At 27.0% G+C, this 15206-nt stretch overlaps 1 protein-coding gene across 3 annotated transcripts in view; it reads left to right on the top strand.

Moving 5' to 3' along the window:
* The first annotated feature begins 2629 nt into the window (after window positions 1-2629).
* The window catches only part of LOC111690951, a 40677-nt gene continuing 28100 nt past the window's right edge, over window positions 2630-15206 (top strand). Inside the window, exon 1 of one of the 3 annotated variants that reach the window (XM_046950056.1) lies at window positions 2630-2747. The gene's annotated coding sequence lies outside the window, so the exon portion shown is untranslated. Of the gene's footprint in view, window positions 3026-15206 lie in introns of all 3 variants that reach the window. The other 2 variants (XM_023453562.2, XM_023453563.2) reach the window with 2 other exon arrangements.

Consider the following 15206-nt stretch of genomic DNA (forward strand, 5'->3'; position numbering starts at 1 on the left):
TATCTCTGTTTTCAAATAAATGTTTACGACAAACTGTTCATGAATGGGCATGGGTGGTTGCTGTAGGAATTGGGAGATTGTTAAACATAGCGCTTAATTAAAAACTGGGAGGCGTTTAAAAAAAACTTGGATAAGAATGAGCAGAAATCAAAAGATGAAAAACTCAAACGGTATTAATGAAAATAGTTTACTAATTTTACTGTCAGGAATGAAAACATCATATTGTAAGTTTTGAATATGTGAACATTTTTGTAGAGAATAATAAATCGAAAGAAGTAATATTAGTTGTTTTCAAATAAATTTGAAAACTTATATTTTATACTTCTTTCAGGATAAAACTAAAATATTTCACATTTTCTTAAAGAATACGTTGATTAAAGCAAGTTATAATCATTGATAATAGCAATTGAAATAATTTTTTGACAGACATTTCAACTACGAAAATATAGTTTTTGTAACATATGTATGTATGTATGTATGTATGTATGTATGTATGTATGTATGTATGTAATATTTTCTTCAATAGTTCCGGTCGAATTTCGACCGAACTCTAGTCTCAAATAATGGCCTAAGTAAATATTTAAATATTATCAAAAATAATAAAAAAAACGCCATTTATTATTTTAAACTACAGTAGACGTCCAATAGTACGTACACTCTTTATTACGAATGTCCAATAATACGAATGACAAAATTGTTGCATTGTCTACTCTATAGGACGAATAAAGTCACAATTTTTCTGTTCGATAGTACGAATAACGCATTTTTAGGGGAATTTTTTTATTTACGTATGATTTTAATTTATTATTTCGTATCATTCACCTTTAGCTAGTGTTTTGTGTGACCCAAGAGAATAAATTAAATTGGATGATAACGCCAATCAGAAAAATATTGAAGCCTCAAAAGCCCTGTATTGAAAAGGCCGTAGGAATCATCTTACAAAGTAATAAACATCAATGTTAAATTATGGATTTTCTAATAAGTAAAATGTTATTTATATATGTATGAACTGTCAATTTTGAAAGTAGTATGACTCCACATTCCAATGTGTTTAAGCTGATCCTTTATGTGATCCTTTAACTATTCCAAGTTTTTAACAGAAAATTTTTAATTAGAGAATTGTTTTTGAAAGTGATAAATTCTATTCAAGTTTTTAATAAAAGTTTTATGTAATCTAAACATGTTTAATACATTTTAGAACAGATACGTACAAAATTTAAAACCTTCTATATCTCATTTCAACCTTTGGACTCACGATACTTTCAAAATTAAAAATTCGTATACGTAAATATGTCCCTTTTATGCCTGTTTATGTACAAGAAATTTGAAATAATACACATACATTATATTTTGTTTCGTTATGTAATTCTTCATGAAAAATAAAACAAAAATAAATAAAATCCAATATTTTATGTGTAATATTTGAAGTTTAACATACAAAATGTGTTGTTCAATAATACGAATTTTTCGGTACTACGAAAGGGTCTGACACTATATAATTCGTACTAGTGGACGTCTACTGTACTGTATTTTTTTAATTTTTAGGGGAATTAAATATGAAGGCCAATTAAAGCCGCTTCTTTTAATCGGTCGATTACATTTAAAACTTTTAATGGATATGACTTCACCACACACTTTATTTTGACTTGTATTGAACATTTTTGATGAAAAATGGAAAAAGTGTTTTCAAACGATATCACAGGATTTTGCATGAAGTGACATTAAATTCTAAAAAAATACCGTAATTTTCTTTGGAAATAACCATTTACTGTAGCTGTGAACTCAAAATAACGCTCGAAATTGAGAAAAATTAAAAAATAAATCTTGGAACACCGGTGCCCCGTATACGCGAAAGAGTTAACCCTTATGGGACTGAACTTTAATCTTAAAAAATTTTCAAATAGTTTTTATATTATCAACAAGAGGACCATAATTAGCTAGAAGTCTTACAAAGGAACTATTAGAGGGTGAAGTATTTAGAATAAAGCTTAATGAATTAGGGGAAAACAAAGAGAAAAAAGGGGATGCTATCCGCATATCGACTTTTAAATGAAATGTCTTCTTTACTTGTATTAGTTGTTATATTAATTTACATGTATTAAAATTTTAAAATTTAACTTTGGATTTCTCACAAAAATTTTGATTTTTTATAACGCTGTTTCAAAAAAAGTAGACGTGATAAATTTTTTTGTTACCACACCTGGACTCAGGAGTAATATATCCGAATCAGCCATTTAAATTTAAAGGAACGTAAAAATCATCATTTAGAATTTAATACTCAAATTTGTTCATTCTCATTTTCGAATTTTTGTGCTTTCCATTGTTCCAATTATTCATAACGACGATGATTCGTCAAATCGGAGAACTTTGGCCGTGTGTATTTTATGGGCACGTATAATATGTATATATTACATTTGTACGTAGGCAGACAGCAATTGTTAAATGTATGTTTGTATTTATTATTAAACTACGCTACGTATGTACATATACATACATATGTGTATGTACTTTCATAGGCAGCGCCAAAACAATCAAATCACAACAACAACAAAACACAAGTATCAAGTCTAAAGAAACAAATCGCTGCTTCCAAACGATTTGAATTTTGCCGGTAAGTTCAGTAGTCGAGATATCGTATAAATAAATAGTCAACAAATCAACAACGTTCGCAAATGTAATAACAGAACACAAATTAAAAAATACTTGTATTATACATACTTACAAACATATAATAAGTAATCTAAAGAGTTAGTATCGTACTTAGCGTATTAATAATTTCTTATGTGTATAAAGATATATGTACAAACATAAATATAAAATATGTGTGTATATCCATTTAAATAAATATTGAATGTGTCTTTTCAACTATTACTTCCTAGTAACACCATGAAATTTTGAAAAGTGAAAAATAATGTAATTTGATGATTTACTTAAGAGTTAATTAAAATAATTAAATCAACTAAATACATACATATAAATACAAATTGTTCATATAAAAAAAATATATTACTTTAAAAAAGTGCATGTAAGTTTCTTCTTATAATTGTTTAAAAATCAAAATAAATTAATTAGTAAACAATTCAAACTATGAATTCAAACTATATGTATATGTTTTTATTTGCATATTACTTATATGATACGTTTGTATATATGATTTATTTTAAGACAAAACTAGAATTAATGTATTGCAATTCAAAATTCGTGCATCATTCTAAATCTTTCATATATCTGAATTTGTAAAATTTCAATTATATATATACAATGACCGACAAAACTCAAAATACGAGAACTTTTTTCTATGTCCTAAGAATGCTAAGCAATAATTAGGAAAAGTAATTACACGAAATTAATTCATTTTTATTAACATATCAAAAAATAATTATGGAAATTCATTATAAACTTTGGCGTTGGGCGAGGCCGACCATATAATGCCCTACACCTTTTACAAAAATAAAATATGATTTAGTTGTCATAATAAAGCATGTAAGTTAAGTTGTGCCTTGCTTCAGATATACTTAAGTCGTACTTTAAAGATGAAAATAATTGTTATTATTTTGGTTGATTATTCTGTTGTTAATTGGTAGATAACAACATATACTACATAATATATATAAATATAGTGTAATTTGTAGTCTAGTTTATACTATTGGCTAGTCTATAATCTAGTCTCAATTATATTTGCCTAGTCTTGTCTATTCTATAGGCTAGTCTATACTTTAATCTATATTCAAGTTTAGTCTTGTTTATAGTCTAGTATTAATTCTAGTCTATAGTCTAATATGTAGTCTAGTCTATAATCTAGTCTACAGTCTAGTTTATAGTCTGGTAATTAATTGAGAGATTATTAAATTAATTTTTATTTTAATAGTTTTTTTTTTAAATAAATATTTCATGTTTACTTACTGCAACACAAGCAGTAAGAAAGATATGTATGTATGTATATATGTACTAAAGGCTGCACAAGTCTTCAATAATACGACAATTTGCTTCGTGTGCTTATGATGGGCACACGACTTTTTTAACTCGTAACAGATTTTCTAGAAAAAAACCCATTACTTTTAATAACTAATAATAAAAAAGAATAAATTTTGCAACGAGTTATATCCAACCGAATATTGGAATGACACATAAGTTTGGATAAATTATATACATAAAACATGAACGTTTTTTCACAGTACTATATAGATATATTGCACTTCACTATGAACTTTATTCTGTATGTATTATACTATATGAAAACTTGATCCGATATCAATAAATTTCGGTGGGTTTTAAACTCTGCTTAGTTATATTATATCCACAAAGTTTCATTAATTTCGATTCATTATTACAGCCGCCAGTGTAATTTAAATATTTACCGCCTTATGCAAAAACGATTATTAAAGTTAACAATGGTTTACTGCGCACTTTTTCCATATAAAAACAGGTTTTAACATCCATGTTAACTTAATAATCGTTTTTGCATAAGGCGGTTAGATTCCAAGAGATCGCACTATGGGTCAGAGAGCAACTCTGACGAGAAGAATATAATTAAATAATTATATGCGGTTGTTACTATTGGCTGTACTAAAAATTATCGTAATGACGTTTGTAGTACAAAATATATTGAGGTTAGAAAAACATATCTCTAATGAACAAAAAATGGCTATAACTCCAAAACTGCTGATAATACGAAAAAATTATCTGAAACCAAAATACCGTAAATTGGATTCTTTGCAATCCGTTGGATGTACTAAAAGGGAGATATGTATATTAAAAAATTTATTATTTATTTTATTTCCATAGGAAATGAGTGCTTTTACACATTTTAACACATTTATAGTCAAGTAAATTAAGGTTTTAGTGCGGAATGAAGTAAAAATTACCACAGACCCTCAACTTAGTGTTATAAATATGATGGTAAAAATATCTGAAATCATGTCGTTTATATTTGCAATATTTGAGGTCATAGGTCAACTCCGTTTGTAACACTAAGAAATATTCATCTAAGACCCAACAAAGTATTTATATTGTTGATCCTTATGAAATTCTGAGTCGATCTAGATATGCCCGTCTGTCTGTATAAAACACGTCACGTTAAAACGAGGAAATGGAACTCAACAAAATTCACTCAAAATATTCATTGTTATCCTAAGCAGTGAAATAGTTTCAGAGTTATGAGTAAAAATTTAAGACAACCTCGAAAAAAATGCGATTTTTCACATATTTATTTGCATTTTTTACAAAAACTAATGTAGATAAATTGATGAATTTGGTCAGAGATACATCTATTGGTGCCAGATACCTCCCAAAAAAAAAAAAAAAAATAATATAAATATATATATATATATAATATATATATATATATATATATATTATATATATATATATATATATATATATATATATATATATATATATATATATATATATATATATATATATATATATATATATATATATATATATATTCCCGGAAAATTATGTATATTACTTTATATACAAAAAATTTTTTTTCGATTGGTCTACAATTCGTCATAGCTGCCATACAAGGTTCTCTCCCAAAAATCTCTTGAACGACCATAACGTATTACCTAATTCAGATACTTATACAAAAATATCAGATTTATAGACGCAAATGTAACCGTAAGTTTTTTCCGTTTGGACCACAATTTGTAATATCTCCTATATAAGATCACTTAAATGCACCTAACTCATTATCTAATTAGGATAGAATTATTACTTTTATGTATAGAAAAGTCATCGTAAAATTTTGATTAATCCATAATTGGTCATAGCTCCGAACAAGGATCTCTTAAATACATACAACTCTTATTCCCCTCATTTTCGAAAATTACACTTTTTACTCATTACCAAATAAAGTTTTTAAAAAATAAACTTTTTTTACTTCAGAAATGTTACTGTCAATTTCTTTATCCGATCGTTCCATCGAATGCCATTTCAACAGTATTTAGGTAGTTGCATTATCATAACTATAATTATAAACAATTATCTCGTTATTCATAAAGATATTAGTCGCTTATTTTATGTTTAGTATGAAAATTTTCCAAGCATAATTTCTAAAATAAACCATCAATAACTTTATTCACCATTTTACTCACATGCAAATTATTAAATTTCGTTAATTTATATTTTAGGGCGTTTATAACATGTAAAAGAAAATGGTGTTTATAATATTCTTTCTATTAAAAAATATGAGAAAATTTATTTTCACAAATATTTCACCAAATAAAAAATTATTAATATAAAAGCAGCTGGTGGAGGGTATTTAAGATTCGGCACGGCCGAATATAGCACTCTAACTTGTTTAATTACAAATTTGGTATTTGAAGAAAAATTTCTAGATTTTGTTTTATTTACGGAGATATGAAACTTACGGCCTTGAAAATTCGTTTTCTTAAACCCAAAACATTAAAAAATAGTTAAATTTTTAAATGAATTTAAAGCAGCTTTCATGGCTCAAACAGGACGAAATTTGACATTTCAGATTTTTAAAAATTGGATTTTTTTGAAAAAAATTTACAACTTATGACATTTTACAATTTTAAAGTTAAAAATTCAAAAGAAGAAAAAATTTTATGAATTTTAAAGTATTTTCTGAACATATTTCAGAAATTCGATAGGGATGTTGACTTTAATTGTAGAAGTGCAAATTTTAACAGAAATATGATTATATTAAGCTTTTTTGTAGGTGAAATATTGTCTGGCCGATTTGTGTAAAATAAGAGAGATCAATAATTTGTTGGAAAAATCAAGTCAATTTTTATAGTTTACCAATAAAATATTTCAAAAATATTTTCCTATCGATGTGTCGCAAATAAAAGCAAATCATTGGTGGAAAGCTATGAGAATGCCTACCGAGACTGAACAAATAAAAACACTTATTTCTAACTTTCGCATTTTTGAATATAATATAACAAAGTTTGAATCATGGTCGCGTATTATACTAAAAACGAAGTGTGTTAAAAATATGTAAAATCGGTCCATTATTTCACTTATGATTGAGCTGATCATAAACCGAACTTCCGATTTTTGTAATCATAACTCATAAAGGTAATTTTTTTTAATGCAAATTAGTTCAAATTCAAAAATTCAAATAAGATCAAATTAGTAAAACCAACCACAAAATTTCGCTAGGATATATATAATGTTTAAACAAAAAAAATTATTTATTGTAATTTTTTAAGATTTTGCTGGGCAAAAACTTGGCATTGAATATTATATTTACGAATGTTAAAATTAGGTTTTGAATTTTGCTCTTATGCATTTATAGTGCATCTGAATTCTGTCAAATTAATAATTACGCCAATATTAGCGCTGTTCCAAAAAGTGCCATGAAAAGTATGTGATATATATATATATATATATATAATATATATATTATATATATATATATATATATATATATATATATTATATATATATATAATTATATATATATATATATATATATATATATATATATATATATATATATATATATATATATATATATATATATATATATATATATATATATATATATATATAATATATATATATATATATATATATATATATATATATATATATATATATACAATGCCAAGTTTTTGCCCAGCAACATCTTAAAAAATTACAATAAATAATTTTTTTTGTTCAAACATAAACATATTAAAATTTCATTTATAGAATGAATTCTATAACATCTCAAGTTGCATTTTGTAGTTATTTTCTGATATATTTTCAAAATTTAATTTAAAAAAAATTTTCAATAAAACAACTAACAATTTTAAAAGGGTTCGATTTATTTTGTATTTAAATTATGAAACTGTAAGCTCAAAAATCATCCACAGATTTCAATAACAAGGGCCGATATCACCAAAAAATGCAAATAAATAGAAAATATACAATTTAAATATTTCTAAAAGTGACAAAATAATGAATGAAAAAAAAACAACATGGCAATGAACTGTCAAAATAAATTAAGTATATGTCTTAGAAACAGTTTAACTGGCTGTCATCATTCAGAGCAAACATTAGGGAACTTGCGAAAGCTTGTTTTGCGAAAGCCAATAGTAATTTTAGAATTTTACGAAAGCAAATACATATCTAAATTATTACTTAATATCTCATTTACACATACAAGAAATCTAGTAGATTTCATGTAAAATCCTTTTCAAAATCTAACCGTTTACACTTACTATTTTTGGAATTTAGGAAGATTTAATTTTTCGAATATTTCTTGAAATTGTGTTTGTTACGAAAAATATGAAGGAAAAATAGGATATTTATTAACATTTTATTTATAAAAAATTAGATATTTAAACATAACATTACCTACTATTTTAAATAAACTTTTCATTCATGTTTTAATTTATTAAAATTTTGTTGACATACTAATTTTATTTGTTTGTTTTTTTTTTCATTTCTCTTGTGTAGCGTCTTTTTTTTAGTATCATTTAGGAAAGAAACAGAGTTACATCGCTAGAAACTATTAGATTATGAGTAGATTTTAACGAAATCTAAATTAAATTGTTCAAAAAAAAGTTATGTTTGTTTTTATTTAAATTCAATTAAGGTTTTCCTTTAAACGCTTAAAAATCTCGCAAACTGTACAACTTGTGTATGTTTCCATTCTCGCAATTGAATTTTATGTGAATTGATTTACACAACACTTAAGGGACCATTTAGACTGACATGGGAACTCTAAACCCAGGATCGGCAGACATATCCCAGTAGTTCGACAAAGAGTCAATGCATACGAAAAAGAATGTAATTTCCACTAATAGTTAACTACCTGGATAACTGTAATTTGTATGTTTTGGGTCATTCGTCACGAATGTAGCCTTTGTAATCGAGAATGAAGACCGTCGTCACTCTAGTTTCCTCTTTGTAAGCGGGAGCGGAGACAGTCGTCTCTTTACTGCCCTCAAGTAACCTAGAGATTATACTCTTAAAGTATTTTTTTGTACTTCCGAAAGTAGTTATTTTACCCATTTAGTACCCCTTTGTAAGCGAGAGTGGAGGCAATCGTCTCTTTACTGTCTCTTTGTAGGGTGTAGGACGACGATTGACTTCCTCGTAGGACAAGCCCATGTTAAAAAGGTCGGTCATCTGGGTAGTCAGGTGGCTAGGGGCCACCATAAGTGGTATGTTAAGTGGTCAGTTCGGGACTGTCCCGTCGAAGTTATTACCTAAGTATCTTTTGGAGGAATGATTATTATTTTCTACTAATATGCCACCATCTGGTTGACTCAAATTTATAACTTTTGGGTCAATCGTCACATTATTGTCCCATAGTATTCTGGAGAGTAGACACTTTAAATTCTTGAAGAGTAGACACTTGCTGAGTGAGAACCCTGCAGTTCGACGGGACAGTCCCGAACTGACCACTTAACCTACCACTTGTGGTGGCACCTAGCCACCTGACTACCTAGGTGACCGACCATTTTAACATGGGCTTGTCCTACGAGAAAGTCAATAAAGGGTTACGAATGTACCCTTTGTAATAGAGAATGAAGACAGTCGTCACTTTAGTGTCCCCTTTGTAAGCGGGAGCGGAGACAGTCGTCTCTTTACTGTCCTCAAGTAACCTAGAGATTATACTCTTAAAAGTTGTTTTTTTGTTGTACTTCCGAAAGTAGTTATTTTACACATCTTTTGGAGAAATGATTATTATTTTTTACTAATGTGCCACCATCTGGTTGACTCAAATTTATAACTTTTGGGTCAATCGTTACATTATTGTCTCATAGTATTCTGGAGAGTAGACACTTGAAATTTTTAAATTTTAGTTCCGTTAATATCTTACCACCTGGCTGACTCCAATTCGTATGTTTTTTGTCTTTCGTCACAAATAAACTCTTTGTAATCGAGAATGAAGACAGTCGTCACTTTAGTGTCCCCTTTGTAAACGAGAGCGGAGGCAATCGTCTCTTTACTGTCTCTTTGTAGGGTGTAGAGTGTAGATTGACTTCCTCGTAGGACAAGCCCATGTTAAAATGGTTGGTCACCTAGGTAGTCAGGTGGCTAGGGGCCACCACAAGTGGTAGGTTAAGTGGTCAGTTCGGGACTGTCCTATCGAACTGCTGGGTATAATCAGGATCGGCAGACATATACTACTACATTTTGCACTTGTATAAGTGAATGAGCGAAAAAACAAGACATGAGAAATCATTATACTCTCATCTCCACAAAAATGCATGTATGGAAAACTGATATTTAGAAATAATATTAATGTAACACAAAACTAATATTTTTTAGTTTAAAAGTAGCAAATATTTGTTGTCCTGTTTTGCACATATTCATTTTAAATATTAAAATATATGTATATAAAAACAAAAATTTGTGTTTTTTAACTATATTTGTAATTAAATATATACATATTAAAGGTAAAGATTAAACAAAATTATATTTTGGTTAATTATTATAATTTGCAAATTATATTGAAAGGAAAAACATTTTAAAAAGTTAATAATTCTAAAAACTACTAAATATGTAGTATAGAAACTAAAAACAACAATAATTAGTATTATCCATCCCTTCATTAATATACTTTCGTTCAATTTCATTGCAAAAGCAAGAAACGAGCGACGACACAACCTTCTTCTATGACAGCTCAAGTGAGACTGAATTGTGTTTTCTATGCGTGTGAGTAATCGGTGTAAATTTAATAACGTCTAAAAAACACTGTGCATAGGAGTTGCCGATCGTGGATCTAAAGCAATGGTGTTAGATTTTTTTTCAAAATAATTTTTAAAATACGTCAAAAAATCGTCACAATTAAAAACATAAAAAATCATGTTTTTATAAGTAAAATTTTATTTTTTATTTTTAAAGACAATATTTAACAAAAAAGAACAATTCAGCATTCCTTATTAAATCAATAAAGTATTAAAAATACGTTCAATGTTAGCTGACGAGTTTGGAAAAGCCAGTTTATTGTTTGATAAATTATGGGATTTAACCTTATCCCAAAAAATTTTTCATCGAATTTTCATCGAATTTTAAAAATCTTAACTCTTTAATTTTGTTTTCTATAATTTGATATTTGTCTTTGGAGACTAAATTGGGAAAACTTTTTAGCAGTGGCAATATTGAGATATTTTTATTTAAAATTACATTAGGAGCTATTAAACGTAAGTTACTTATAATAGTATTTTCAAAATTAAACCTTTTGTTTATTTGACAACATAATTGTATATAAAATGATACACAATTATCAATAAATTGGTTATGAAGTTCATAGTTAACTGTACATTTAGAAATCTTTTCTTTTACATAAACTCCAAGTTAAATTTCCTCTTTCTTTAACAAATTTGTTGCATCTTGAAAACATATTTCATTAAATGGAGTATTCTTATATAATCTTCATTTAAAAAGTTTGTTAAAATTGTTTTAAATAGTCATGACATATCATTATACATGTTGTGAATTTGAACACCTTCACTTTGATAAGTTTTGTTAAAGTTATTTATATAGTTAAGGATATATTTAAAAAAAAAAACAGAAATTTAGCTCATTTATTTATTTATTTATTTATTTACAATATATTTTATAAATTAATTTATAAAATATACAATAGCTCATTTATGTCATTCAAATTTGTTAATATATCTTTAGCAGTGTCAATATCATCGATGTTAGCTGCAAAAGCAAAATATATTTTAAGTGGTTCATATAATTGTAAAATCCATACAACGACGGCTTCTAATGAAAGCCACCTTGTTTGAGATAGATGGAGCATTTTTTTGGCTTAATTTCCAATAACGATTGTATTTCAAAAAATTGATTATTGCGCTTTGGGCTATTGCCAATATAATTGTATATATTTCTGGTAAGAGTTTCTACACACGAAGGTAATTAGGAACGTCATCTTTGAATAATTTTGCTACGGATAGATTCTTACCAGTTATATTATTTGCTCCATCGGCTGCAAATCCTATCATGTTGTCCATGTAGTTTATTTGGCATTTATTAAAATAATTAGTTATTTCCGTATATAATGACTTTGCATCGCAGTTTTTAACATTAATGAGTCCAAAAAATAGATCCTTGACAACAAAATCAATGCTAACTCTGGCTACTATGCATAAATGTTTAAGGTTGCTTACGTCTGTCGACTCATCAATACAAATTGAAAATTTATATTTACGTAGATATTTACAAACGATATTCAGTTGTTCTATGCCAAAAACTTTGTTTATTATATTGGTCGATTTCAATCTTCCTAAAGTAGTATTTTGGGCCACGGATGAATCACGAAAACAATTTTTCATTAATTTTGTTAAGTGGTCCACAGATAAAAAAGCAATGTTGTGTTCTGCCAAAAACAACGAAATTTTAATTTCAGCTTCTTTTGATTTTAGTTTGGGATCAGTAAAAACAGACGAAATTGTGGGCTGATTTGAGTCTTTTTGAGCTTCCAAATGCTTTTTAGATAAAGAGTGTCTTAACAAATCAGATCTACCTGATGCAGCTTTCAAATTACTGCGACATACGTTACACATTATCTTCGAATATTTTACTTCCATCCATCGAAATTCTGCAGCCCACTCGTCACGGACATTTCTTTTTTAGCAGAATCTAAAAAAATATTCAATATAAATACTTTTTTATAAATTAAAAAAATAATTTCCTCATTTTCATCGTCAATATCTATTATGTCTTCTTCCTCATATTCATTGTCACTTTCGCTTAAATTCTGATCTATAAAACAAATAATTAATAGGTATAAAATCTAAAAATAATTACAATTTTGTTACCTATTCCTTTAAAATACCGCTCCATGGTTTTTGTATAAGATTATCAAATAAAAGGATCTTATTTCTTAAATTTGTATTGTTTATGAACTCTAAGCACTTGAAATTTTCTTTACTTTAAACTTTTTTTTAATTTACAGTTACAAATATTAGCAAAAAATGCATATATCATACCTGTCTCTTTCATTTACGTTTATATTTACTTATTTTCGCTGTTCTTTTTTTTTGGTTTTATCATTCAACATGCATTTTTGAAAGATTTTTCGTAAACATTACCTTTTGTATATATTAAAATGTTAGTGATGCCAGAAAATCGTCAAATTGTTAGAGATGTGAAGATAAAAAACGTCAATCGTCATATTAGTAAATTGACTATACAAAATCGTCAAAATGACGTAAAATCGTCAAATCTAACACCCCTGCTCTAAACCAATGGTGGCCAAAAATGCCCTTGAGGGCATTGTGTTCTTCTCACTAATACACATGCAATACGAATGTTTTCTGCAAAAGCACTCAGTAACAGTGTTGCCACTTCATGTGTAATTACATATATTGTGTGTAATTTTTGCTTCCATGTGTAGCCAATGTGTAATTGATCTCATGTGTAAATTATGTGTAATTTAAAATCTCATTGTATTTACATAAGTATTACTTATTTTATATCAAAACGATCCACACACATACATAGAAATTTATATTCCCTTTGAAACACTTAAGCAAAAAGTGTCCGTCCTTTTCTAATATATGCGATTTTTTGAAATTTGTTTAAAACCCGTTGTTAAAAAAAGTAATTCACATACATACATGTAAATGGTACATATACATATTTTTATATTCAAAAATAACGAAACAAGAAATAAGAAAATTTCTAAATAATCATATTTAACTCAAACTAATTTCTAGTGTTAATTTTGTTTCAAGTGTGTAAAAGTTAAGTTGTTTTTTAGATCTAGTTAAATAATAATTAATTTTAGGGATGACTGGAAGAAATGGCTTCAGATTCCAATCTGATTGGCTAAATAAATCTGAAATGATTGTCATATGCTTTAGGTATTCTAGTTTCTTTTAATGTCCATTTTCAATCAGAAAAGCCAATTATATATAAAATGAAAAGTGAAGTTTTTAATATATTGCAAATATATTCTTCAAATTATATAAAAATGGATGTTTTGAATCAAAAAGCGTATGGCAAATCAACGAATCAGATGAAAATCTATTTTCAAACATAAATGATATTTATATTGGAGTTGCTGCATATGAATCATTAAATCAGATATCTGCACCACAAAAAAACAATCATTCTTCAAGATTGTAGAGAATTTTACATGGTGGCAATTTGTCAAATAAAATCAAGATTCGATTTTAGTGATCAAATTAATTCTATTGTAGATATTGTTAATACAAAAGTTGCTCAGTCTTTTGAACCAAATACATTATCCACATTTAAAAAAAGATTTCCGTCATTCGACACAGATTTACAACAACTTGATAATGAATGTCGACAGCATGCTCTATTAGACTTTCAAAAATTTGAACTTAATGCAAGTCTAGAACCAAAGGTATACCGGCCTAAAGTTTTTAAATTAAAAAATTCTTTAGAAGAATATTTGTTTCCCAATCTACAAAAAGTAATTCAGTTTATTTTTAAATTACCTTTTTAAAATTTTTAGTAATTTGAAAAATTGCAAAACTGATTTAAGAAATAGAATGTTTTCTGAAACAATTGCATACATTTTTTTACTAATGAATTTTAAGAAACGGTAAAGAAAACTATGAACTTATTTATTATCTATTTTTATATTTTGTTTATAAGTGAATTAATTATAATTATTTAAATATTCGTATAGAAAAATATGTATATGATTTATTTTTGTTTTATTGTTTTTTTATGTTTAAATAAAAATTAAAAAAGAGCATGTGTAATTTTTTTTAAATGTGTAATTTAGGAATCGATCAAGTGTAGTTTCTAAATTTTATGGTGGCAACACTGCTCAATAAACAAAAAACGAAAACAGTTCATTTTAGTTGCATGCCAGCATTCAAAAAGAATGGTCTATGACGCTTTATGAAATAATATTCGATAAATATTTTCAAAAGCCGTTACAAATGAATGCTTTTGTTATTACTATTCTAAAATATGATTAAACAAGCAAATATGTGGAATATTGAATGGGAAAATATTTTTTGTTTTCCTTCAATGTATTTAAGGAAGCTGATTACCTTGTATGCAATATAAAATTAAAGAAAATTACAGCATACATATTAAGCGACATTATGATATATGTCATACGAATTTTTGGTGAAAAATGGAAGTGTTTTCAAAGGATACCGCAGGATATTATCCTTTTTAGTTTATAGTGACAATAAATTCTAAAAAACAACCTTTTTTTGTAAATATTCATTTACTATAGATGTGTACTCAAAATTACGCTCAAAATCGAGAAAAATTAAAAAAAATCTTGG

The sequence above is a fragment of the Lucilia cuprina genome, chromosome 4, assembly GCF_022045245.1.
Source record: "Lucilia cuprina isolate Lc7/37 chromosome 4, ASM2204524v1, whole genome shotgun sequence".
In the NCBI taxonomy this organism is placed as follows: Eukaryota; Metazoa; Arthropoda; class Insecta; order Diptera; family Calliphoridae; genus Lucilia; species Lucilia cuprina.